The sequence below is a fragment of the Nyctibius grandis genome, chromosome 5 (genome assembly GCF_013368605.1).
Source record: "Nyctibius grandis isolate bNycGra1 chromosome 5, bNycGra1.pri, whole genome shotgun sequence".
NCBI classification, from domain to species: Eukaryota; Metazoa; Chordata; class Aves; order Nyctibiiformes; family Nyctibiidae; genus Nyctibius; species Nyctibius grandis.
Window position 1 is genome coordinate 20,735,228 of NC_090662.1, and position 26,360 is coordinate 20,761,587.

Here is a 26,360-nt window from a genome sequence, read left to right on the forward strand (position 1 = left end):
GGTAAAAAATCTGTAGTAATTTGCAGACATTTAATCCTTCCTTTCTAGAAATTCGTAACAGTTTTAGTCAAGCCACTAGCTTTCATTAAACCAGCAGCTGGCTGGGCTGTTGGTGTCCAAAAATTCATACCAGGATTTAACTGAGTTTTTTTTACTGTTGACTACTGAAAGGCATGAGAAGATAAAAACAGTCATGTCATGAAAATAAATTCTGCGTGTGAGTATGAAAGCTAATAAGTAAAAACAGGTCATGTTCTACTATTTTCAAACTTTCTTGTTACGCATTTAAGAGAATAAAGTAGACTGACACTACAGGTTCCATGGCTGTTGGTTAACTGAAAAGCACAATTTTTCTGTATTGTCTTGAGGCAGGAAGTGCTTATAAAATATAAGGAAACTTACAGAAGGATAAATTGAAAAAAAAAAACACTAAAAAGTGACAAATTTACCTTGTTAAAAGAGTGCCTTGATTTATGAAATGCTTAATTTATAAACAATAAGAAAAACAGAGCCATAAATCTAAAGTTTTTATTAAGAACAATACTTGCATTATTAAAAAGTTATCCTAGAATTTTAAACAGGTAACATTTTTTAAACTGCAGACTTTTTCTTTGATTCAATTCACTTTGTTGCATGTAAGACATCAATCTTAATATATAAAAATGTAAATGTTTTTTCTGCTTAAGAATCTTCCATATTTTTATGGAGCACATGAAAAAACAGTTTTGAGATTATCTTAACTTGATCTCACTCCTTTTGAAACTAATAATGTTAAAACTCCAGTTATCTTCAAGGAGAATTACTGTTAAGCAGTAGAATACATTTCTCAGAGCGCTCTCCATCATTGAGTCTGGATCACTGAAGTTTCTCAACCAAGAATGACATCAGGGAGGAAATCTCTATATAACATTTTGAGATATATTCCCACCACACTTTCTATGATGCTATGAATCTTTCACTACAGCCATGGACAACACAGATAACAGTCTTTCTAGGTGGAAGAAAATTAGTGTAAATAGTCCCTATTCCCCCACCTGTCTTGGAAGGACTCACAATAATCTGTCAATATACATGATTATACTATGTTCATCTTCTGACTAGAACATGGCAAGTAGTCAAAACAAAAATGAATAAGTAAAATCATGCAAAGAACTATGGAGTTTGAGAACGTGAGGAGAAAAAACTAAAGCGCTGAAGATGTTAGGGTGGAATGTGGGCAAGAGAAGCAAAGAGGATTGGTGCTGGTAAATGTCAGAAGAGATACTGGGGAAACAAATTGATGTGAGAATGGGATGGGAATGTGGCTATGCAATGGTGAAGACAAGTAATTGCAGATATGGGAACAAGTTGGGAAGAGGAAGCTCTGAAAAATGCAGGTGAAATATGGGTTAGGACTATGTGTGACTAGTAGGAAAACACAGGAAAATCTGAGATAAGATGTGGGAATGACATGGAAATAATACTAGAAAAGAGAAAGATGAGGCTATTGTATGTTTATTCATGAAAAACATGGTTGTTTATATGTATGGCTTTAGGGTACATGGGATTGAATTTGAGGCGGGAATTGATTACATAATAGAAACTTTGAGTAGGCAGACTGTTAACAGCTCAAATTAGATCAACAGCCATTTCCTTCAAGTGCTCCAGAAATATTATTTATGTTTTTCCTTTAAAATTAAGTTTATTATTAAACAAATGATGTCAGTTATATACATTTTTTTCAGTTATATACATTTCTAATGGTATATGCAATTTTGTAGTGGAAATGAATTGGAAATCTTAGATTTTTGCCCTGAATTTCTAGGCACTGGAGTCTTGTTGAAAGAAGACATAAATATAGCTATTTCCTTCACTGTTTTAGAAGGGTCCCTAAATTATAATATCGAGATTTGACTGTGGGTCCTTCATATCCTTGAAACTAATCTTATGTAGGATGTCAATGGTTTAAAAAAAAATTAGGAGTTAATTGTTTATAGCTAGTCACATTAATCAATTTATATCCTAAAATCAAAGGGGAAGCCAGGTTAGAAGCAAAAAAGTAGTCAAAACCTTAATTGTGATCTATCTCATACTTGTCTTCTAAATGGCTAATACATTACAAACTGAATGCATGCAGGTGTTTCAGCCTCAAATTTTGTTGATGCCGCTAAAGTTATAATTACCTTTGAGTGATGCTATGTAGGAGATTAATTTATGCTGTGTTTTTCCTTATCTGAAGGAGACAGAAGAGAGTTCTTTGTGAAGGTCTGGTATCTGTCACTCGAGGTATGTAGACGTCATGATGTAGTTAATACTTTGCATATAAAGAAGTGTGAAATTTTCTTGCAAGTATTATGTTGTGGAAGACGTTACGCATCATCAATTTGATTTCCTTTTAAAGGAAATATTCATTCATGAAATTATTAATTATTAATTATTAATATATTACACAAATTATAATAGCACCCAATAAAAGCTCATGCTGATAGGCACCGTACAAACACATGGTAAGTGGCAATAGAGAATTTATAAACTTACCAGGAGTTTATTTACACAATTAATGTGGTGGTTATGGTTCAGAAAATATCAATACCTAAGGGAAGGGTCAATAATTAAACGTATGTAAGTAGAATTATCAAAAGTACTACCAGCAGGACCCATAAAAGCACTATAGATTTTTTTGTGTTCATAAGTGCAGACACACAAACACAGAACTTGCACATTTTCTTAGGCACTCTGGTGACTTTTAAGTTCTACATTTTCATCTAAAGGAATATTTCTAATTCATAACAATGCAGGGAAACTGTAGCTGTGAATCTCACTTTGCATTCCAGTTCTCATTCTTTAAAATATCTGTCTATATTCTAGATATTTAGTGGGAAACATCATAACACCTCTACATTATTTTGACAAAATTGTTTGGTTTATTTGGATTTTCAATAACATTTGTTCTTTTTAATCACCTAAGTTCTTCACAAAAAATCACTGATGAATTACCAAACTCAGCAGTTTAAATCCTCATATTAATAGGATTTTTGAATTCTTTGGAATTCACCTAACCCTTTTAAATGGTCAGGAGCACAGCACTACTCATTCAGCAAAGAATTTGTGACTCACTGTATTGTCTTATATCGAGGCATGTATGGCAGCAGTTTGCCATCCATTGAGAAATGTGTTCCAGAAGTGTTTTAACAACGTGTGTTTTTAAAGTTATGCCTACATTCTCCATTTCTTTTTTCTATATGTATACATTAAGGAACAGAAGAATAAATGTGAAGTGATTGATAGTTTCATATATGGCAAACAGTAGATTATTTTGATCACCAAGTAGGTTTAGAGTATTTCAAACCTTACAAATGAAAACTTTCGAGCCAGGGAGGCATCATTCATCATAAAGAAATGGTGTTATTTATATATACAGCAGGAGAGGGAAGGAAAAGGCAGGAGATGTTTACTACTGAAGCATAAAACCAGGAATATAGTCAGACATCTCAGGATTATGTATATAGCTTCTTTTGGTGGGCAGAAGGAAATTCCCTATGTGAATTCTTCTTCTCTGGGAATTCTGGATGCCATATTGAACGGAAATATTTGATTGACATGCTCCAAGGAGTGGGAGCAATGAATGTGTAGTTATACTAGCAGTTATGTACTAGTCTGCACAACGAACTGCACTCTCAATGTTCTGTGGAAAGCTGAATTCCTTGCTTATATTTCTGCTTTAACTAAAGCATCAGTAGATTGAAACTTCTGTGGCATTCCCACAACAAAAATCTGAACATCCATTCAAAGTCCTGGAGTGTACCTGCATGAACATTTCGCTTGGTAGTTTTGTTTTAAGAGATTTTACGGAAATGCAATCTGTTTCAGTGACCGCTAAAATTTTTTTGTCTTCAACACATTCAAGTGGTGAACTAATGTAATAACATAAGCATGCAGACAGGTAATGTTACCTTGTGGAGTTCCTTTGAGGCTGTTCTGCTGCATTAACCTCCTTCCCTCTTTACTGTAGCTGAAGCATAGCAGCAAGGTATTTCTCCTTCTTTTGACCCCTATGTGACAGGCATAACTGTTCGACAGATCACAGTTAAGGCATGCAGTTATGATTGGCATGTGGGATCACAAAGTGTGACAAATGATCTGGGTTTGCACTGTAAAAACATATGATACAGAAGTGTTGCTCTGAGAAGGTGCAAACCAAACGCCATGTGTCTGAGTCTCGTGCTCATTGTGTGAGATGTGACAGCTCTGTTCATATCATAACAGAACATTTTCTAACATCCTGGGTTCTCTTCAACCATACAGCCATTGAATACAAGATTATTTGCAAAGAAAATGGAATTAAAGTGAGACTATAGCGTCAAGTATTGTTTTAAAATTATATATATATATATATATAGTATATGCATACACACATATGGACACACACACATATACATACGTACATACACACACACACTTCATTTAACTGTGAGGACAACCTTGATTGTAAAGCACAGTAAGAGTAGTCTAAAGCTAACATACAATAACAATAATGTCAAGTGTAAAAAATGATACCAGAGTTCCAAACACGTATGAACCAAAACTTAGTAAGAAAGCTTGAATCTTAAAGATGTGGTTTTCTTCTTACAGATAGTTTTATGGCAACATTTATCTAACTTCCTGAAATGATAGACTGAAATCATTCCAACTTGTAACACTGCCTTTCATTCAATCATATAATATTAACAAAATGGCAGAAATTAACTTTTCCCAATATGTACGAGACCAAATTAGTTTCTAGACTGAAATTTCATAGTTCATATGGCAGGTTTTAGTCTTTACAGAGTTTTTATCATGGAATAAAACCTCTAAAAATAAGAATATATAATGAAAATGCTGACATTCTGATTTCTTTCTCTGGTATTTCATTTTGTTGTTATTTTATGAGCTTGTGGATTTTTAATGTATATTTCTTTTTATACATTAATTTCCTTTCCTCTTAGTATATATACTGTAAGTTGACTCTAACCAAGCCACCTGTGCTTGTGTTAAAGCTGTTTCTGTTGGGGAAAAGTAAAAAGAGCATAATTTGCAACACTTTCTTTTAAAAACAAGGGTGGTGGGAAGGGCTGTTCATATGGCTTGTGTTTTTTAAATGAGTCAGCTGAGAGTAGCAGAGAAAAGGACCAATAAATTAAGTATGCTGAAATCCGTTAAGGTCACCCAGGAAGAACTTTTAAATTAATTCCAAGATGACTAAGGATATATTGAAATAATTCCCTTGGTAGACAGAGGCAAGACTGTGATAAAAAAAAAAAAGGCTTTATGTTCTTCTTTATGTTCCTATGGATATCTTTGCAGAATCACGGCTGTAGAAAGACAGACAAACAAGTGAAAACAGCAATGCCATAATCACTGGCATACTTAGTGGCTCTATCTCTGATGGTAAATTAGACCTTGCAGTAATTCTGACCTTCAATTGCCAATTGTGCAATCTATCATTTAGAGTCCACTCCTCTCAATTTTCCAGAATACTTCACAGTATCTAAGCAAGCATGACTTTCGTAAGGAAAATCTTCTGTTAGATGTGGATCAATTAAACACCAAGGACTATAAAAAGTTACAACCTAGTTTAAAATGAGGAACAGAGCAGAAGGATGAGTACAGCTTTTCCAACAAATAGTCTTTGCTAGAGAAACTCCATGAGCCGTGCTGATGGAACAAAGAGAGAAGTGGACTGCAGTTAAGGAAAAGATGTGTTATTAAACACAGTGCATTCCCCCCATTTTGGGGTTTCTTTTACTGTGTACATGGTGGTGCTGTAATGTAAAGGAAGTTTCTGCTGAAAAAGTAGCTAAAGAAAACTAAAGCTGAGAAGAAACCCAGAACTGTCACCAACGCCGCACATTGCAAAGGTTTCTCATAGTAATTCCCAGAGGAAGATGAGATCGGACATAAATATTATTACAATGTGATGGAGACACATACTCAAGAGGGTAAAATGTGCTTCCTTATGTGCTACAATCTAGCCTTTTGCTGCCTCTCACATATGAATATGTAAGATGGGGATGTTTAGAAAACGTTGAGCCTAGATTTTGTTGCATAGGGACTGAGATGTTGGGTAAGGGTCTTTGTAGCTTCAGCAAAAGCCTTTGTTCTTGTCCAGACACAGTCTAGCCTAAAGAAAGATGGCCATTTTTCGGACTACACTTAAGTTAGAAGTTGAAATGTCTCTGGAGTTAGAAGTTAGAAGTTAGAAGTTAGAAGTTGAATGTCTCTGGAGACATTGAAGTTGAATGTCTCTGGAGACATTCAAAACCCGCCTGGATGCGTTCCTGTGTGATATGGTCTAGGCAATCCTGCTCCGGCAGGGGGATTGGACTAGATGATCTTTCGAGGTCCCTTCCAATCCCTAACATTCTGTGATTCTGTGTTCCTGTGAAATTAATGTGACTTGAAAGGCATCCTTAGGTCCCCAAGAACAGATTTAAAAGCCTCAGGATAGACTTCTATTTTAGAAATGTTATAAGTTATTTTGTTCAAAAAAAACCAGACTGAAGCTGGCTTTTGCTAGTTATTTGTAAGGAAAGCTGTTACAGTGGACTATTCATTATTTAGGAACACCTACAGATAACAGCTTGCATTATCAGTATGCAATCTATATTACACAATTTGCAGGTGCGGTAGAAAGAAGCACACACCTGAAAATCATGAACAAAAGAGCTGCAGAAAACTTTACCCTTTCAAGGCATATTCAGAATTATCTTTAATTGCTTTATACTGCTAAGGTCTAGTCTAAACTTGAGAAGGATTGCTAACACCTCTATCTCAGCAAAAGCTCTAAATGTAGATGCAGCTTTTACTTATAAAAATACATTTCTTTGGAAGTAGCACATACTAGCTTCCCACACAAAATAAACTATATGAGAAAAGCATGGTGTTTTGTTCAGAATTGTTGTGTTTACTTTAGGGCCTTTGGTGGTCTAGCAGTATCACTGAAAAATTCCCATATGTCTGTAGCTGACAATGTTGTGCCAGGCAAAGCTTCTAGGGTAGACCCAAAGCATAGTTACCATAGTGACAAAGCAACTTGGAGTTATCTTGGTTAATGTACACATTTCCACTCAGCATAGCATTCTGTTTAAGTGTTCCACTGCAATTCGGAAACATGAAGAACTCTTAAACTGGAACCAGGTAAATGCATTTTCTAGGTGACAGCTCACGTCTTGAGTACAAAAGCATTATTTTCCCATTAACAGATATCAATTTCACAGAGGAAAAAATCTACCATGTGAAAATAAGTGTCTGGAGTGCCCTAAACATTTCGTTGTTCAAGAGGAACAACAAGAGACATCATGTGTTACCTCTAGAATATAAGCCAGGCATCAACTGCTAGTATCACTGTTAACGTAAACATGCATCTTGAATTAAAATCAGTGTAGATACTTCATGTAAACCAGATTAAAGGGATGCATCCAGAGTTTTCTATAAATAAATAAACACTGTGATATTGCAGATGACACCAAGTTGGGTGGGAGTGTCGATCTGCTGGAAGGTAGGAAGGCCCTACAGAGGGATCTGGACAGGTTAGATAGATGGGCTGAGACCAACGGCATGAGGTTCAACAAGAACAAGTGCCGGGTCTTACACTTTGGCCACAACAACCCCATGCAGTGCTACAGGCTGGGGGAAGAGTGGTTAGAAAGCGGCCTGGCGGAAAGAGACCTGGGGGTGCTGATCGACAGCCAGCTAAACATGAGCCAACAGTGTGCCCAGGTGGCCAAGAAGGCCAATGGCATCCTGGCCTCTATTAGGAATGGTGTAGCCAGCCGGTCTAGGGAAGTGATCGTCCCTCTGTACTCAGCACTGGTGAGGCCGCACCTTGAGTACTGTGTCCAGTTCTGGGCCCCGCACTTCAAGAAAGACATTGAGGTGTTGGAGCGAGTCCAGAGGCAGGCGACCAAGCTGGTGAAGGGTCTGGAGGGTCTGACCTCTGAGGAACGGCTGAGGGAGATGGGGTTGTTTAGCCTGGAGAAGAGGAGGCTCAGAGGTGACCTTATTGCAGTCTACACCTACCTGAAGGGAGGTTGTAGTGAAGTGGGAGTCGACCTCTTCTCCCAGGCAACTAGCGATAGGACAAGAGGACATAGCCTCAAGCTTCACCAGGGGAGGTTCAGGTTGGACATTAGGAAGAATTTCTTTTCAGAAAGGGTTATTAGACATTGGAATGGGCTGCCCAGGGAGGTGGTGGAGTCACCATCTCTGGATGTGTTTAAGAAAAGACTGGACATGGCACTTAGTGCCATGGTCTAGTTGACAGGGTAGTGTCAGGGCAATGGTTGGACTCGATGATCCCAGAGGTCTCTTCCAACCTGGTTGATTCTGTGATTCTGTGATTCTGTGATCATTGAAAGCAGATTGTTATTTCTCAAAGAGTTTGTTTCCCACTAAACTGTGATATAATTGGGAAGCATTGACCTTCTTTAGGGTCTTGCCCAAAAATGGCAAATCTTAAACAGGTCGATAACTCCAAACCCCATTTCGAATCAAGAATATTTCTTTAATAATGTGGTAACTCATTCAATTTTTAAATAAAATGGACCAATTCTATAGCTGAACAAAGTGTTGAGAGCTTGTATAAACACAAAAGTAATGTCACAAAAAATACATGAAAAAATGTGGATTGTATGTAATCACATATAGGTAAGGGGATCTATCATGGCTGCAACGTAAACAAGTGAAATCCAGAATTCAGGTGAAAAATAGACTGGTGAAATCGAAGGAAGAAATAGAAAACTATGTAAGGCTTAGGAATTTCATAGCTGCATGTAAACCCAGGTTGTCTTCTTCCATGGTAAAACCTATGTAGCCTTCTTGTTCAATCCATAAGGAAGCAAGATTTCTTTTATATTTGCATGGAGCATATAACCTTCTCCTAGCTATAGTTGCAATAAATATTTTAAAATTCGGGATAATATTACATTAAGGTTGAGGTATGGACAGAGGGAAAATAAAGACCTCCTTGGGTCTTCTTCAAAGGAGGACACTAGAACTGCTGAGTAACAGATCAATAAATATAGCATAGGCAAATGGTTATCCTAAGAAGCAAAGAAAGTTTTTATAACTCACAGTAGTTGTATTAGTATCTATCTAGTGTAGTGGGAAAATATCCAATGAATAACAAAAACATGCAGCTATAGAATACATTCAAGAGAAAAATGTCATGAAATTAGAAAAGAAAAGGTATTCTGCTAAATTTGGGAATATATAGTGCAACAAACAAGTCAAAGCTACTGAAAACATCTAATATGCAACCACAGCTTGTGAATTAAACTTAGTGTCTTTGCAAGTTAGGATCACAGAACCAAGGAATCTGGAATCTCAATGACTATTTAAAAGCACATTTAAAAAACATTAGCCATTCAAATTATGGTTTACAATATATCAGAAATCAGTAATGCTGAATCCTCTTTGTGAAATGTCTTACAAAATTTGCATTTTAAATTATAGATCATAAATATGTTTTTTTTTTTAATCCAAAAACACTGAAAAAAAAGAGCACAACTGTTTCATTTACTATCACTATGTTTATTTTTTATTTTTATTTTTATTTGGCTATTCTATATGCTTGGCAGCAGCAGCAATATTAAAAAAAAAATGTTTCTGATGTTGGTCTGGGAAACTGTTTTCAAGGTCATGCAAAGTGTAAATGCAATCCACTCTCCACATGATTACACCAGTGGGACAATATCCAGTTCTTCACATTGGCAATTGTGAGGTTTCTCAAGCATAAACTATCATATTATTATGAATTCAAGTCCATTTGATAAACATTTATTTTTCTAAAGTAAATAGTAAACTAAGATTCCCTCAGTTGACTTCAGTGAATGTTTCTTAACTGTTAAAAAATATTGAAAAATAACTAGGAAAGGTCACAGCCCATATACAACCTATTAGCATTTTGCTGTTTATTGAGCTTTTATGCATGGTTTAAAACTGAATAACGACTACATAGATTTGAAATGCATTTATGCCCTTCAGGAAACTTTGTACATAAAAATTAAATTATATTATGAAATGAGACAGTAATACTAATGCTGAAAGGAAAGAAAACTTGATTGTGAGGTCTGATTGTATGTGTCTATGCTTTCCAGTCATTCAGTTTTGCAATAGTAATATTCATTCATATAATAACAACTGTAACTGCAATCATATTTTTTCTTGTTTTGTTTGCTTTGTCCTTTGTTAAGATTTCAGGGGGACTTTTTAGCAATTGACATGCTTACACAGCATTTGTTAAGGTTAATGGGTACTGCACTTCCACACTGTTGCAAGAATAAAGCCCTTAGTCTGCTAACTAGTTCTTCCAAGGTCACAAATTATCAAAACAATATGGGTTGATACAGTCAAATCAAGTTATATAACAAGTATTACATCAGTAATATTTGGAAAATAAATTATAAGAAATAGATTTCTTTCTTTTTTTTTTTTTATGCTTATTTTTAGTATTTGTGAAAGAAGCTCAGTAGCCAACTATCTCTCATGGCTTTCCATTTATTTTTCAAGGTGGACTTTATTTAAGTTAGTTTAACCAGGAGAGATTACCCATATGGAATGGAAAAATAATCCAGCCCCATAATCAATTCAAAGTAATTGATACTTCTAAGATCTCTGTGGGCCATTGTTCACTGTTTTGACTACCATAGAAAGACTTAGTTTTGAAGTTGAGAATGGGATGGTTTGTGATCAGCTGTCACTGTGGGCTGTACTGAAACCGCTATATACCATAAGCATGTTTTTAAAATCAATCTTAAAGAGGAGGGAAAAAAAAAGAAAAATTATCTGTGTCCTGTTCGCATGTGATACTCACAGAATGACTCATTTAAGGTTACAGGATTTTTTTCTGAGAAAAGGTCAGGTAGGAGCAGAACACAGAAACTGATTTTTCTGTGTAACTTTCTTGGATTTAGTATAAATTTTATCTGAAGAAATGGACATCATTATTTTAACTTATCTACTGCTGAGTCTGCAAAAAGTCACAGCTTCTACTTGGATGACATAAGCATGATTTATCTCATGATTTGACATTTGTGAATTTTCTGAACATTGCAAAACATTGCATCTCTTAAAGAGCAAAGTTCAGACCCTGTAAGCTGTTACAAATTAACCTGTAGTGTATTCCAGGCATAATGGCTATTAGTTGCACTTTCTCAACAGACTGAACTTTGAAGATATCCAGCTAATCTACAAAAGGTTTTACCCTGAATTTGCAAATTAATTAAAAAAAAATAATAATATGAAGCTATTTTTATATTGCTTTTCTCTTAACTCATTGAAACTGTCTTTTGACATTATATCCCCACAACGTTTCTTTTTAAACAGATCAAATGCACCTTATGTATTATTGAAGAGAACATACTTCTGTCACTTTATAATGTTGACACTGAGGAATAACAGAATGTGTTGTCTGACATAAATATCTTCTTTTATGGTGGTAAAGAGGTTAAATTAAACTCTGTATTCTGTTTTCTCTTTCAATCACCTTTCACATCTCTGTCCTTCCATTCTACTCATACTATGTTATCTTTAATGCCTCATTCCTTGCAGAAAAAAAGTTCCAATAACAAATACAACTGTGTTTACTGTCTACAAGGCAGTAAACCATTTGACCATGTCAACCCGTATTGTTTTAGTAATCTATGATCTAGAGACAATCAGGTAGGAAATTGAGAGGATTATTTGTACAACCATGTGCAACTGCAATTCCCGTTAACGTGATATCCCATTCTTTCAAATAAAATGTCTTTCCATTAGGTCCATTGCTCCTAAAAGCCATAGCTCATGACCTGCTTCTGACCTAGAAATAATTATCCAGAACAGGAAGAGTGGAGGTAGAATAAACGTCAAACAAAACCTAGATCATACAATGAGAAATATCTTTATAGGCATAAATAGTTTACCAGAAAATTAGTAATAGATGGTGTTCAAGGATGTATAGGCTTCATAGCACTGATAATATTTTCATTTCCCACTTTCTTGTTTAGAATCATCAAATTGGTTTAGTTGGAAAGGACCTTTAAGATCATCAAGTCCAATCGTTAACCTAGTACTGCCAAGTCCACCACTAAACCACGTCCTTAAACATCACATCTACATGTCTTTTAAACACCTCCAGGGACGGTGACTTAACCACTTCCCCGGGCAGCCTGTTCCAATGTTTGATAACCCTTTTGGTGAAGAAATTTTTCCTGATATCCAATCTAAACCTCCCCTGGCGCAACGTGAGGCTATTTCCTCTCATCCTAAATGTCATCTCTAGGCAGAATCATAGTGTTATGGCTGCAAGTACAGGAACTTTGAAGAGCATGACACCATAATTTACCCTATATGAATATTTTAGATGCAACAGCCAGTGAAATATCCCAAATCAAGTCTTCTGCAGCTGCTTCTGCTGTTGGGAAGGGAAAAATATTTCTTTCTTCCCCCTGCCCCCAACCCCACAAACACTCATTGGGGTGGAGGAGATTTCTGTAGATATATGATTCCTGCAGTGCCCTACAAAGCGTTATGATTCAAAGTTTGATAGTAAGTCTTTCTGTAGGTTCTTCAAAAACATAATCTCATTCCAGCTTGTATGGTTTTGGGATCCAGATTGAAAACCCTGGATAAACTAGGAAATAAGGAAAAAGAGGTAAAACTTTGGTACAGTGTTCTCTTCTACAACTCATTTTAAAGATGGGTTGATACCTAATATGTAGTTGGACTTTCCAATTATCTTTTGCATTATCTCCATCAGAAAGCATTTAAATAACTAAACTAAGGGTGGAAAAAAGTGTCTACCACAGAGGACATATAATGAAGAAAATGGTTGTGTCTTTATTTGTCATGGTCCAGCAATGAGCTCAATAACCCTTTAAATGTCTATTACCTTTATAATGAGAAGAGAAGAAATGTTTAATTAACGTCTTTCAAGTTTCTTAACGTATTTTTCTCTCCCTGCTGGTACTGCCGTTATTTTGTTTGAGCCAGAAGCCCTGCACTGCCTGGTGTCATGTCTGTAACTGCTGTGTGATGGTCTAACTTTAGTCCATGGAACTGTTTACTTAAGAAGCCCTTCACAGAAGAGATGTCTCAGAGTCCTGTAGGACACTGAAGATCAGCAGTCTTAGGGACAGGGTACAAGTGACCGGCTAGCTACTGACAACTGTCTGGTTGGAACGAGCAAGGCCAGTCAAGTCCGGCCTCACATTATCTTGCACACAAGTAATTGAGAAATTGTGACGACAGCTTCTGACACATCCAGCCATATCAGCTGAGATAATTGTTCTTTGTTATCCAGGACATCCCTAACTGAACTATTTTTTTCAGTCTGCTTAGATTGCAGTCTTCACAGGCTTTCACATTTCTTTTGAATAAGTCTAGGTGGAATTTTTTTATTAATTTGGTTTGGCAGTGTAAGATAATCCACACGTTAAAAAGAAAGCAGTAAAAATTCCCCAATGTTTTAGTATTGAAACATCCTGGTTTGTCATTCTAGGAAAAGGACTTATTTTTTTTTATTTCTAAATGACTTTTGAAATGAAATTCCTATTTATAGTTTGACAAACTACTTTTAAACACTCAATGTTTTCATTTTATGACAACAAAACTATTTGAGTGAATTATGTTTCAAGAACATTATTTTTTCAGAGAAAATTTAAAAAATGTGTTATCAGGATAGCAGAAAAAGACGATGGAATTTCCTAAGAAATTAAAACACAGATTATTATGATACATGCATCCTCTAAAGCTGCAACCTTTATTTCAGAGATTACTGATTGGATGACTAAATAAAGAAAGTACTGATATTAGCTAATATTATTTTTAGTATAGTTATATAGCTGGGAGATGAGGATGAAATTTCTTCCCTAGCTGTTTAACAGTAGAGAGAACAGTTACTCTGTAGACTGATATAGAGGAATATTCGATCTGGCAACAGTACTACTTCTTTTGTGTGTTTTAATGTCTATGTTAAAAATGTAGTGGTTTTTTTGTGAGTATGACATTTATGAGGAAAAAATTAATATATAATCAACTCAGTATGGCATTTCTGTAATTTATAAAAAGAATAAAAATAAGGGTCTGACATTTAAAATATTTTAATATGTCAGTTACAGGATTTTCAAAATTATTCTTTTTGTTCGTTTGTTTTAGAAACAAATTTGAATTAAAAAATAATCAGTAAGATAGAGAACATCTTTCTTGAACATTTCACGCTCTCAGGATATTCACTATGCTTATTTGCCTGCCTGCAAGCACTTACTGTTAATGTGTATAAGTCTTGTGCATGGCCATTATGAAAACTGAAATATCTGAGAGTACCATAACTTGTAATGAAGTGACTATGGGCTGGCAACAGAAGGAACTTCTCCACTAAACTAAACCGTAAGAAGTGTGAGTGAAATACGTTCTGAGACACAGCCTGACTCTTCTGCGGTTGAACATGATACAGTAGATAAGTTCAGAAACATTTCACTGAATTTCCTTTTCTTACACAACATCTGTAGTTTGATTGTTCTTCAGTAAGAGTTTGTCATTCTTCATGCACAGATACAAAACACTCTCTTGCAAATAAGAGGACAACAGAAATATTTGTGTCATTTATATAAGTCTGGGAAAGAGGCTAGTATCCCATCATTATTGCTTATTGCTTTTTGGGGTTATTTGTTTATTTGTTTGTTTTGCAAATGCATTAAGGGAATTTAGTTTATTCTAAGGTAGACCTTATCTAGGGAATAATGCCCCCCAAATATTTTCTAAGATAAACTCTCTGTGCTGAGAACAAGGGAAATAAAAACAAGAGTGGAGTGACATGTGAAATGCCCTAGAATATATTGTGGCCTTCTGTTGCTACTTCAGAAGGGTTGAGGTTTCCTGTATGCCATGTATCTTACCTGCCAGTCCTGTGTAGATACCTTGGACAACTTGGGGAAAACTGTGTGATGCTACATACCTGCTTTTACACAGCTCAGACCTACCCTCAAATTCTATTGACTATAATAGGAGCATAAACAGCTACCAAAAAACTAGATATCTGCTGGTAGATACCTAAAATTACAGTCCTTAATCAGTGAACTGGATCACATTCTTATGTTCATGTCCTCTATTGTTAGTATCTTCTGAGTCTTGTGGGAGTATAATGACACAGTCTTAATAGGAAAGGACAGTTAAGGAGATGTGAAGGAGGAAGTAATAGGCTTCAATAGGGTGACAAGGCTTCTGAAAGGAAGGCTTTTTAAGAGTCCAAAAACTATGATATTTATTCATTAAATACTACTTAGTACACACCCATTTGCATTCCATATTTAGTTAGACCAGTTGTGTGATATTCTTTTAATATCATCCAGATCAGGACCAATGACCCAGGAGCACAAAGGTGAGATTTTGTTAGTATAGTGGGGATTTCTGTATCCAAACTTGAATAGAAAAAAACAGCGAAGGGTGAGATGCAGGAAACTGGTCATCAGAATGGGATGGTTTGAGGAAGAGAAAATAGCATCAGTAGTGAGTGGGATGTAACAGAAGCTGCTTGAGACAGATAATACAGAAACCTACTATAAAGATCAAATAGTCAGTTTGCTTCAAGGAAATCCTCCCCCAGCAGTGATTCAAACCACGGTGAATAATATGTCCATATAACAGAGGACTATGTAGATCTCCATACATAATAACTGCTACAGCACTTTTCTTACTACATCTGGATTGCTTGCTGTGAGCTTTTCTGTAATTTAAGGGTATATGAATGTGAGGTCAGTTCACTCAAGATATACCACACAAGATTCAGCCTCTACAAGATTAATTTTTCTGGTGAAATGCAGTAGGTTGTTGCAAATCTACTTTGAGTAGTAACAGACAAAATAGTCTTGTCACTGATTAAGAACCATTCAGTATTTTCTAAAAATATGTGAAAAATGTTTACTAGTTGAGAATGGATTGGTTCTGAATTCAGAGATCAATAGTAAATAGGAGATCCATCATCCAACACATTAGCAGACCTGTGCCTGGCTTTTTCGAGAGGTTTATGATTTAAAAATGACTGTGTTGCATTAACTGTGCATTCAGAATAGATTAAATAGGCCACAAGCCTGTAACATAAGAATTAGATAAACAATATGCCTTATTCCCATCCCTTTAGCAATTATCAGGTGACAGATTTTTTCCTCAGATTAAAGTACCTGTTTGTAAAACATACCTGCTCATAAAACAAAGGCGGTTAGTATGATGGCAATTTGGCAGTTATTATAAGGATATGTGGAATATTTATTATAATTAAATAAAATTATTTTTAAAGCTAAGAACAGCAGAGTCAGTAAGATGTACATATTTTGTCTGTTAAACTTAAAAGGGAGCAAGGATAATGTTTGAGTTTTAAAGAATGACTACATTCCTTACAAAGACTTAAGTCATCATTTCCATATGTTAGGATGTAAAGTTGTTTACATAAAATGTAGGTGAGCAAGACTAATTTTCAGTTACATTTGAAGATCCAAATTCCATGCAAATCCACAGTGTTCCTTGCTCTAATGGAAGCCGCTTACTTGAGTGACAAAGTATCGTTGTGAGCGTATCACTTTAAAGATATTGCTTTGGTTTCTTGGATTTGTTTCTGCTTGATCTTTTGGTTTAGGTTCCTAAAGGGACAGGAGAATCAGGCTCCTGCCTAATAGCTGGCTTAACTGGTAACAGATGATCAATAAAGGTGCAAGGGTTTTCCTAGACTTCCAGATTTAGAGTCCAACAAAAGCTTGGGATGCTTGAATGCAGTAAATGTCTAATCTCAGTGCTTAAGGAGAGCCAAATTGAATATAAGCTGTGCCAGCAGATTTCACAGCTTGGAGACATGGTGAGGCTTTGCAATCACTTTCTCTGTCGGAACTACGAGACAGCTTCTCAGGCGGATCTGAGGAACAAAATAGGTGGGTTTGTACTGTGTATTAGTTTGATGCTCTTCATTCCTACATAGCATCCCATGAAAAAGGTTTCAAAGAAACCAAATATCAGCTGTGAAGAACTCACTCTCTCTCTTGGCAGTACAGAAATGACTAATAAGCCCTGGATTTGTTATCCACACATTACTCTAGTAGTTCTGAGAAAAGATTGCTTTCTGTGAAGAGCCAGGATTTTACAATTGGAGGTAGTATAAGTGTCTTTGATTATAAAACTATACCAAAGTGTTACCTATATATTCAAAAAGATTTTAAAAAAATATTAATTAAAAATAATATCATTGGCCCTTGTCCTGGTTTGGCCTAAACCAGACCAATTTTCCTTTAAGTGATTTTTATTTTCAGCTAAGTCTCTTCTAAGTAACTGCACTTTCTGAAACTAACTGCATGTTTTGAAGACAGTGTCTGCTTCTAGGACTGATAACGCTAGAAGTTTGTAGTTATTGCTGAGGCACCGGTAGGGATGTTATGCAGAAAGGCTTTTGCTGTACTTATTGTTAGAGAAACCAAGGTCACTGCTAAATTCCTCACTGCTTACTAGTGAAGAGCCAAAGGGGGGTCGCACCTGCAGGGAGGAGCGGACAGGGCAGGTGACCCAAAATTGACCAACGAACGTATTCCATCCCATACACAATCATTCTCGGTATAAAGTGGGGGGATCACGAGGGTCTCGCCCCTTCTTGCTGCCCCCTTCCCTTGCTTCCTCTGCTGTTTTTGGGTGCTTCTGCTGCTTTGGGCTGCTTCTGTGGCTTGAGCCTTTGGCCAGTGTCCAAGGAGGACTCCGTCTGTTTTCCTGCTGCCCCCGATCCTGATCCGTGCATCCCTGAATCCAGTTCTCGACTGTCGCTGGGCCCAGCCTGGGCCTTCCCGGAGCCTGCCCTGCAGTGCCGGTGGTGACGTGGCCGACATCGGGGGAGCTCGATTTTGGTTTTGTATATGTTTGTATATATTTGATTATTCCAATATTATTCTTATACTCTTTTTCATTATTACAGTTTATTAAAACTGTTTTAACTTTCCAACCCGTAAGTCTCTCTCCCTTTTCTCTTTCCCTTTCCCTTCGCGGGGCGGGGGGAGGGTTAACAGAGAGCATCTGCCACAGGTTTAATAGCCGGCCCAGCTTTAAACTGTGACAGCCCTGAACTACATTTGTATAGGAACACTAAATCAAGGCTTAACTGTACATTATCAAAGAACACAAAATTTTAATATCTGTTCAACTGTCTGGAATGTGTTATTTGAAATGAAATAGTATTTATCTAATTCTGCAAGAAGTTCTGCACAAACATGCACAGACTATATGCAGAATACTTCCTCCCATTCAGCTTCAAAGCATTTTAGTCTGTCAAATTAACCAAAAGAATTTGAATGAATTTGATTTGGATTTCTGAATCAGTTTCCTGTCAGGATAACTGATGTAAACCAAAAAGCAAGAAAAAAAATTCTACAAAAAAACCCTGGATTCTTTCATTTCCTCTTTTTAAAGCTGGAATATAAAACTTTAACACAGAAAAGACATAAAACTTTACAATAAATTATTCAAGCATTCTTTAATATGTAAGTACCTATATACCATCTTATAGGATGGTATAAAGAAGGCAGATCCAGAGTCTTCCTAGTGTTATTCAGTGACAGTAAAAGGTGCAATAAATACAAATAGAAATACAATAAGTTTTATTTAAACATAGGAAAATACTTTTTTAGTGTGAAAGTGGTCAAACACAGGAACAGGTTGCCGAGAGATGTTGTGCACTCTTCATCTCCAGAGATATTCAACATCTAACTGGACATAGCTCTGGGCAATGTGCTCTAATTGAACTAGCTTTGAGGAGACGAGTTGGATTTAGACAGTCTCCAGATGTCACTGCCAACCTCAGCCATTCTTTGATTCTATGATGTTTTAGAGGTGAAAAAATGAATAGGTGAAAAATTGAGATATGTCTGTCAAAGTTCAATCAAACCCAATAAAACCTATGATGAAAACTATAACGAAAAGTATTAAAAATTGAAAAAAAACCCAGTATAACTCCTTATTTGATATTTGCAAAACAGAATGTATGTATACATATACATATGCATACACATATTTTAATTAGATAACACAAAATACTCAGTTCTTCACACTGTCAATTGTGAAGCTTCTCAAGTAAGTTTGGAAGGACCGTCTGTACATCATCTTCTCCAAAACTCTGTGACCTCATCAGGTCCAACAAGGTGCCTCACTTAGCTCATGAATTCATTGTGTCTAGAGATTTTTTTTTCAACACTCCGAAACCCACCTGGATTGTGCCTCATGTTGTCCTTATGGCAAATGTTGACGTAGTTAAAGTCCCCTACAGGTACGAGTGGCTTCCTGTAGTTATCTGAAGAATCCAAGAGTTCCTCTTTCTCATCATAAAGAAATGGTATTAGTGTTCAGAGTCTTCAAAGCTGTGCCAACACACAGGCAGACATGCAAACATGCACACACATATGCACAATTTCTACCTATGTATCACTCTTTAGCTCTATTTATTTAACAAGAATGATCACACACACCTTTAGTTTCTTGTTATAAAGCCATTTCTTTATTCATCTTGGTCCAAAAATCTGTAACTTTTTGTTCTATGTGAAAATTACTCTTAAGCTAAAAAATGATGAAACTTGTTACCTTAGGTACATATGACAAATGTTTGATTATTTGCAGGTATATCCTCCAAACTAAAACAAAATAGAAGAGGCAAGAAAGCAAATGAAGACATTAATTATATTATATAAATGCTATATTATTTCCAGGTTGTTGGATTTTGGTGCCCTGCCTGTTGGTTGTTTTAACTTGACATGCACACAGACTACTAATGTGCTGATCTTTTTTTATCATGGCAATTTGTGGGCAACCAATACAGCTTGCTATTTAGGCATTTGTGGCCAAATGCACCCCCTGAGGGAAAACCACTCTTTTTAAATCAATTACAGCAATGTGAATCCGGAGATGTTTAGTACAAAGAAATTACAGGGGAGAAAAAGAAATAAAAATTAAAAATCAAGCCTTGCTCACTCAAGGCATTGGGCTGCAAAATTGAGGCCAAATATTAGTAGCTCTCATGCCAACTATATTCTGATATGCATCAGTCCGTAAGTCCATTAAATATAAAATTATTTTCAATCTATTAGCTACTATAATTCCTTTTGTGTGAAACACACAAATATATTATGATGCACAAATTGTACTCACAAGGGTAGAAATAAAATTGAGTCCACCACTGCATTCTCCTTGTTTATGACTTTTATTTTTTGACTAGTGGTGCATGTCTCTTCTGAAGCATATATAATTCCATCCACTGTGTGAGATCTAGATACAGCAGGTCTTAGCAACAAAGCTATTTTTGTAATTTGTAAGATACAGAGAATTTTAATCATGTGTTCCTAGTTTTCTTATCCTTTCTAGTACTCCTCTTCTAACTGCAACAAAATCAGTAATAGGAACAGAGATGAAAATTAAAAGTCCTTTTAGAAGGAAAGCTTAACTGAGGATTGGAGAACATGGCTCAAGATAATTGAAGAGATGTTATACAAAACATCGCAGAAGATGTCTGCAGATAGGAAATACTGAACCTCCACGTGTGAGGTAGTGTAAATGTGATTCAAATTATTTTTGCCTTGTAGTTTAGTTATTTATGATGAACAATTCTAATATTCCATTACTTCATAAATTTGGAAACAACAAATCTGCCTAGAATGATAAAACTAAAACCCCAGAATGAAACCAAAGAAATTACCTGCCCCTGTGAAGAACTATAGTTCACAGTATGCCTGGCCTGAAGTTATATCAAATCAATATTATCACAGCTTCTGCTAAGACATTATACAACTCAAAGGAAGAATCAGCATTAGAAGGTGAGAGGAAAGAAAGTTAGTGCTAACCTACTGAGATGACATGTTAAAACTAGCAAGAGATCAACTCTGCAAGTTGCTGAAGAAGTCATGAGTGATGTTGAGTGTTTCAAGCTGCCCAAGAAGTTGATGAAATTGTCTATATAAGAACCATTTACATTTTTGAGTGTTTCAGAAGTAGTCTTAAATAAGGAGTCTAGACTTAGGTCAATGTAGTGGATTAAAAAGGCCAATAACTACTCTGTTCTCAGATAGATGCTACAATCAAATGTTTTTCAGGATTTAAATAAACAGATAGATAGATAGATAAAATAAAGCTCGTCTCAAGAAAGGAGAGATCTGCAAAGATCAGAAGGAAAATATGACAAAACATGTAGAAGTCTTTGGGCCTAACTTAGGTCAGGCTTCCAAAGACAGTCAGTTTGCAAAGCAAAAGAAACAGGGAACACCAACAGCTGGACACATCTCATTTTGTTCTAAGTCATTACTTCCTGAAGGACTGTGTACATCCTCTCATGGCATGCATAACACTCAAACAGACACACAAGTTGGCACAGAAATAGCTACTGCTTTATTACCACAGTTAGAGGTGTCACCTACTACTGCTACTGTTGAACCTGGAAAAGAAATCTTGGGAATCTCTGTGTCAGATTTATTTATGCAGCAGCTCTTTGTATTCCTTCTCAGACTTCATCTCAGTGTTTGTGTGTACTTTTTTACATGTTGATCTGTTAATGGTTAAGGCAGCAGTTCTAATAACAGCAAAGCTTTTTTTCATTTTCCTTTTCTTTCTTTTTTCTTCCTTAATAGTATTCTTCTAATAACATTCTTTGGTTAACATTAGCACAAATATTAGGTTCTTTCTGTCTCATCTCATGGCCTGTCAAAACTACAGTCAAAGCTTTTATGAGTGGAATTTAATTTTATGCTGCTGCTGCTATTGCTGCTAACGATAATAATAGTAGTAATAATAGCAATTCCATTGTTTCATAATTAATTAAAATCTTATATTAATATAAAAATATTTTTGTGAAAGTGGCTACTATAGGCATAATCATGATATACAAATGATGAAATAATTTTGTGGATGTTGTTCCTATACCTTAAATATGCAGTATAAACATTTAAGTGTTTACAGTACAGAAAAAGATGCCAATGTTATGTATATATATTGTACTCCTGAGGTAGATGGATTTCAAAATGTTTCTGAATAATATATCCCAGAATTATAAAGTAACAATCCCAACCTCTTCTAAGAATCCCAAACTATCCAGTTAGGCATGTTTGTGAGTGACATTTTTCTCTTCATTGGTTCTGGCTGGTTTTGTCTTGTCTTGATCTTTCACTGTTGCCTGCTAAGTTTTAATTTTGAAACTAAAACACCCTGCCAAGAAGTCTCTCATTTTACAACAGCTGCTTACAAAAGCTGTGTTTTTATCACCTATTTGTAGCACTGACCTCTGTAAATTCTTCCTTACCCAGCTGAAGAAATTTAGTTTTCTCCCAAGAGAGTGACCAGGAGTTTATACTTTTTCTAGCATTATTTCTGGCTCTCTTGATGCATAGTTTGTATTGTGATGATTGGCCAGAGGGTAAGTTAGATTATTGATTTCTGGGGCTCAATATAATATAGCCTCCTGAGGATATTTGATATAGGGCTTGGTACTGTATCAAACTACTGGTAGATAATCGGTACGAAGCCCATTACATATACACACATATACACTTACACTCTATTCATATACCAGATTTTCTTGCTTCTGCTGATGAAACTGCTGATTTAGACCACCTATGAATCTGGTTTGATGGATTTTTTTATTTAAAAGATGTATTGGGTTTATGTGGCAAGGTTTTGATGGGGGAAGGGCTGCATGGATGGCTTCTGTGAGAAGACACTAGAAGCTGTCCCAGTGTCAGACAAAGATAGTTCCAGCCAACTCCAAGACAGTCCCACTGCTGGCCAAAGCCCATCAGTGACGTTGGTAGCGCCTCCGGGCTAACATATTTAAGAACGGGTAAAAACCGCTGAGCAACACCAGCAAAGAGAGAAGTGAGAATATGTTAGAGAAACAGCCCTGCATACACCTAGGGCAGTGAAGAAGGAGGGGGAGGAGATGCTCCAGGTGCCAGAGCAGTGATTACCCTGCAGCCTATGGAGAAGACTATGCTGATGCAGGTTGTCCCTCTACAGCCACTCTGGAGCAGATTAATCCACGCTGCAGTCTATGGAGATGCAGTCCTGTGGCATTCACTGCCACAGCAGGTGGAGATGTGCTGAAAGAAGCTGCAGCCGGTGGAAAGCCTGAGCTGGAGCAGGCTCCTGGCAGGAACTGTGGCCCATGGAGAGGAACCCATACAGGAGCCGGTTTTCTGGCAGGAACTGTTACCCCATGGGGAACCCGTACTGGAACAGTCCATTCCTGAAGGACTGTATCCCATGGAAAGGACCCACACTTGAGCAGTTCTTGAAGAAATGCAACCTGTGGGAGGGACTGACCTTGGAGAAGCTCATGAAGGACAGTATCCTGTGGGAGGGACCCCACACTAGAGCAGGAGAAGAGTGTGAGGAGGAAGGAGCAGCAGAGATGAAACATTATGCACTGACCTTAACCCTCATTCCCTCCTCATCCCTCTGTGCCACTCAGGGGAGAAGAAGTAGAAGAGTTTGGAGTGAAGTTGAGCTTAGTAAAGAAGGGAGGGGTGGGGAGAAGATGTTTTTAGATTTGTTCTTCTTTCTCATTATCCTACTTTGTTTAGTTGGTGATAAATTCAATTAGTTTCCCCAGGCTGATTCAGTTTTGCCCATGACGGTAATTGCTGAGTGATTTCCCTGTCCTTATCTCGACCCATGAGCTATTTGTCATATCTTCTCCCCTGATCCTGTTGTGAATGGGGAGTAATAGAGGCCTGGTGGGCACCTGGAGGCTAGCCAAGGTCAACCCGCCACAAAAGAGTTCATAGTTTAATTTTTACACTTGCAATTTATTTATTTAGTTAGTTATTTGGTTGGTTGGTTGGTTTTTTTAAGGATTCTTAAATATCAGAATACAGAGGAATGAGAACCATTCCTTACAGCAATAAGAAAAAGCTTTATGATTTTTGGAGGTTTATAAGAGAAGTCTCAAGGTAAATCAGTCAGTCCATGAAAGTCGCTGTGATTCTGTTGTCTTGCAGGAGGTTCCTGACTGGAGAAAGACACCTGAAAACTGAGCTGCTAGTAGCATCAGTACATACAAAAGTCTGTTTAGACAGCACAGATCCCCCAGCATAATATAACTGTATTTGTCCCTGACTCCTGGCCGAAGTCTGGATAACCTGAATTCTTCAGATGCCTCTCAGCTGTACATTTGTCCAACTCTCTGAATAGCAGGAGAGGACTAAAATGTGGTAACTGTTTTTATGGAGGGGAAAAAAATGGAAAAGTGTTTTAAAGATTCTGTCAGATTTTTTAAGGTTGACGACTTAAATTTTGAACAAAATGAATGCTTAAACAATGTTAAAGCGAAATATTAAACCTTTTTAGTGAAAAGAAAAACCAATTAACAAATGAGACTGGTTAATACAAGCATGAAGGACAAATGTTAAATACTGGGGAAAAAACCCCAATGGTCATTTTTATATTAGTTTGTTTCAAAATTAATACCTTATTACCACTGGGATGGGACCTGGTATCTGAGAGAACATATATATCACACACAAATATAAAGCTTTGCTATCTTGGTATCTTTTCTTTTCTGTCATGTCAGATTAATTTTGTTAGGACATGGAAAGAAGGATTTTCAAAGACCTATCGTGTTGGCATAACTCTTTGTCACTGATTTTGGACAGCCAAAGCTATTATTTAGGTGGATCTAGACTTACCTGAATGCAGTATGCTCTTGAAATTTGCTTTCTAAAAACACAGGCTCTCTTATTGGTTTTATTTTTCCCTGTGGCTTGAATGGAACAAATCATATTGTCAGCTACTGATTTTAATTTTATGTATCATTTTCAGATGAGTAAGAGGGTAATGATAGAGTTCAAAAGGGTAATACTTATATCACAGTTTAGACAGGAAATTACAAACTGTTACTCTTTGGGTGCTAATTCTTAACTTATTAGAAAACACTCTGGATAAAAAAGGTCAGGTAGTGGCAGCCACTCATAAATAGATTCTGACATGTTCTAGCCTTCCTGCTACTACCTCGAAAATATTAAAAGAGAGAGAGCAACAACATGTAGCTCCTGATATCTGCTGGTCCCACTAAGTGCTTGGCAGGAGATCTGAGAGGTATTTAACTAAAAGCAGCTTTAAACTGACATTCTGTTCTCTGAATTTTGCAACTACTCTTATGCCTATCAGCATAAAGAAGTTGTTCTAAGAAGTCCTTCAAAGAGGTCATTGCAACAGCTGAGAAATATCAGGGTAGTGAAAAGTTTTTTGTTTTTCTAATTACATGTATTGCCTGCACCAGAGGAGACTTGTAGAAGGCTTAACCCAAAGCTGGAAAAATCTTTGAGATGGTGAAGAGGCTTTAAGATACAATTTTTGTCCCCATAATGTGCTCTGATCCATATGACACAAGTGAGTGTGACCCTTAACAAATCAGAGTCATACTGATGGAAACGTAAATGTCTAAAATGTACTAGTCCAAAGATGAATCATAGAATCATAGAATGGTTTGGTGGAAAGGACCTTAAATATCATCTAGTTCCAACCCCCCTGCCATGGGCAGGGACACCTTTCCACTAGACCAGGTTGCTCAAGGCCCCATCCAAGCTGGCCTTGAACACTTCCAGGGAGGGGGCAGTCTTGTGGTTCAGTAAAGAAACAGTTTTATTAGGACTCTTTTTGTGACCTGACTTACGGAGATAGAATGGTATGTAACTGCCTGATAATGCACAACATAGATTCAGTTACAAAGCGTACATTTAGCTGATATTCCTGATAGCACAGGTATGTATAACTCTTAATGACAAGGAAGTTGTAAGAATCTGAATGATGTTTAAGTACATTCACAATAGAAACAAAAAAAAAAAAAAAAGAGAAAGCTTTTATGTCATTATAAACTAAATGCACTTCTGTTTCCTCCATACCACTTTGCTGGAATTTTCTATTTGCTTTACTTACAGATTCAGTTTGATGCTTCATTGTACTAGATTCAGCTTATTCCTAGATGATTACAAGTGTTATTCGGGTCCAGCTGGACTGGCTGATGATAAATCTATTTACAGTTCACTACGTTTAAAGTGTCAAATCAAAGCAAGCAGGCGTGTGGCACTTCACAGTAATATTTCCTTCAGCACATGACCTGTGATCTGCTAATATGTCCAGTCAGAAGAGAATATAAGGACACCTCTTAGCAAGTAAATAGAATTTTAACAGATGTGAGACTTGTCACCATGCCTTACAGTTCGATCTTAAGCTATCACTAAAAACAACTTAGTGATCCCAAATGGGCCTGTACTGAGCAACTCAAGAGAAATTCAAATTGTACAAATAGCCCACAGCTTGCAAAATCACTTTCATTCCAACAGACACCGTCAGTCATCTATTAGTCT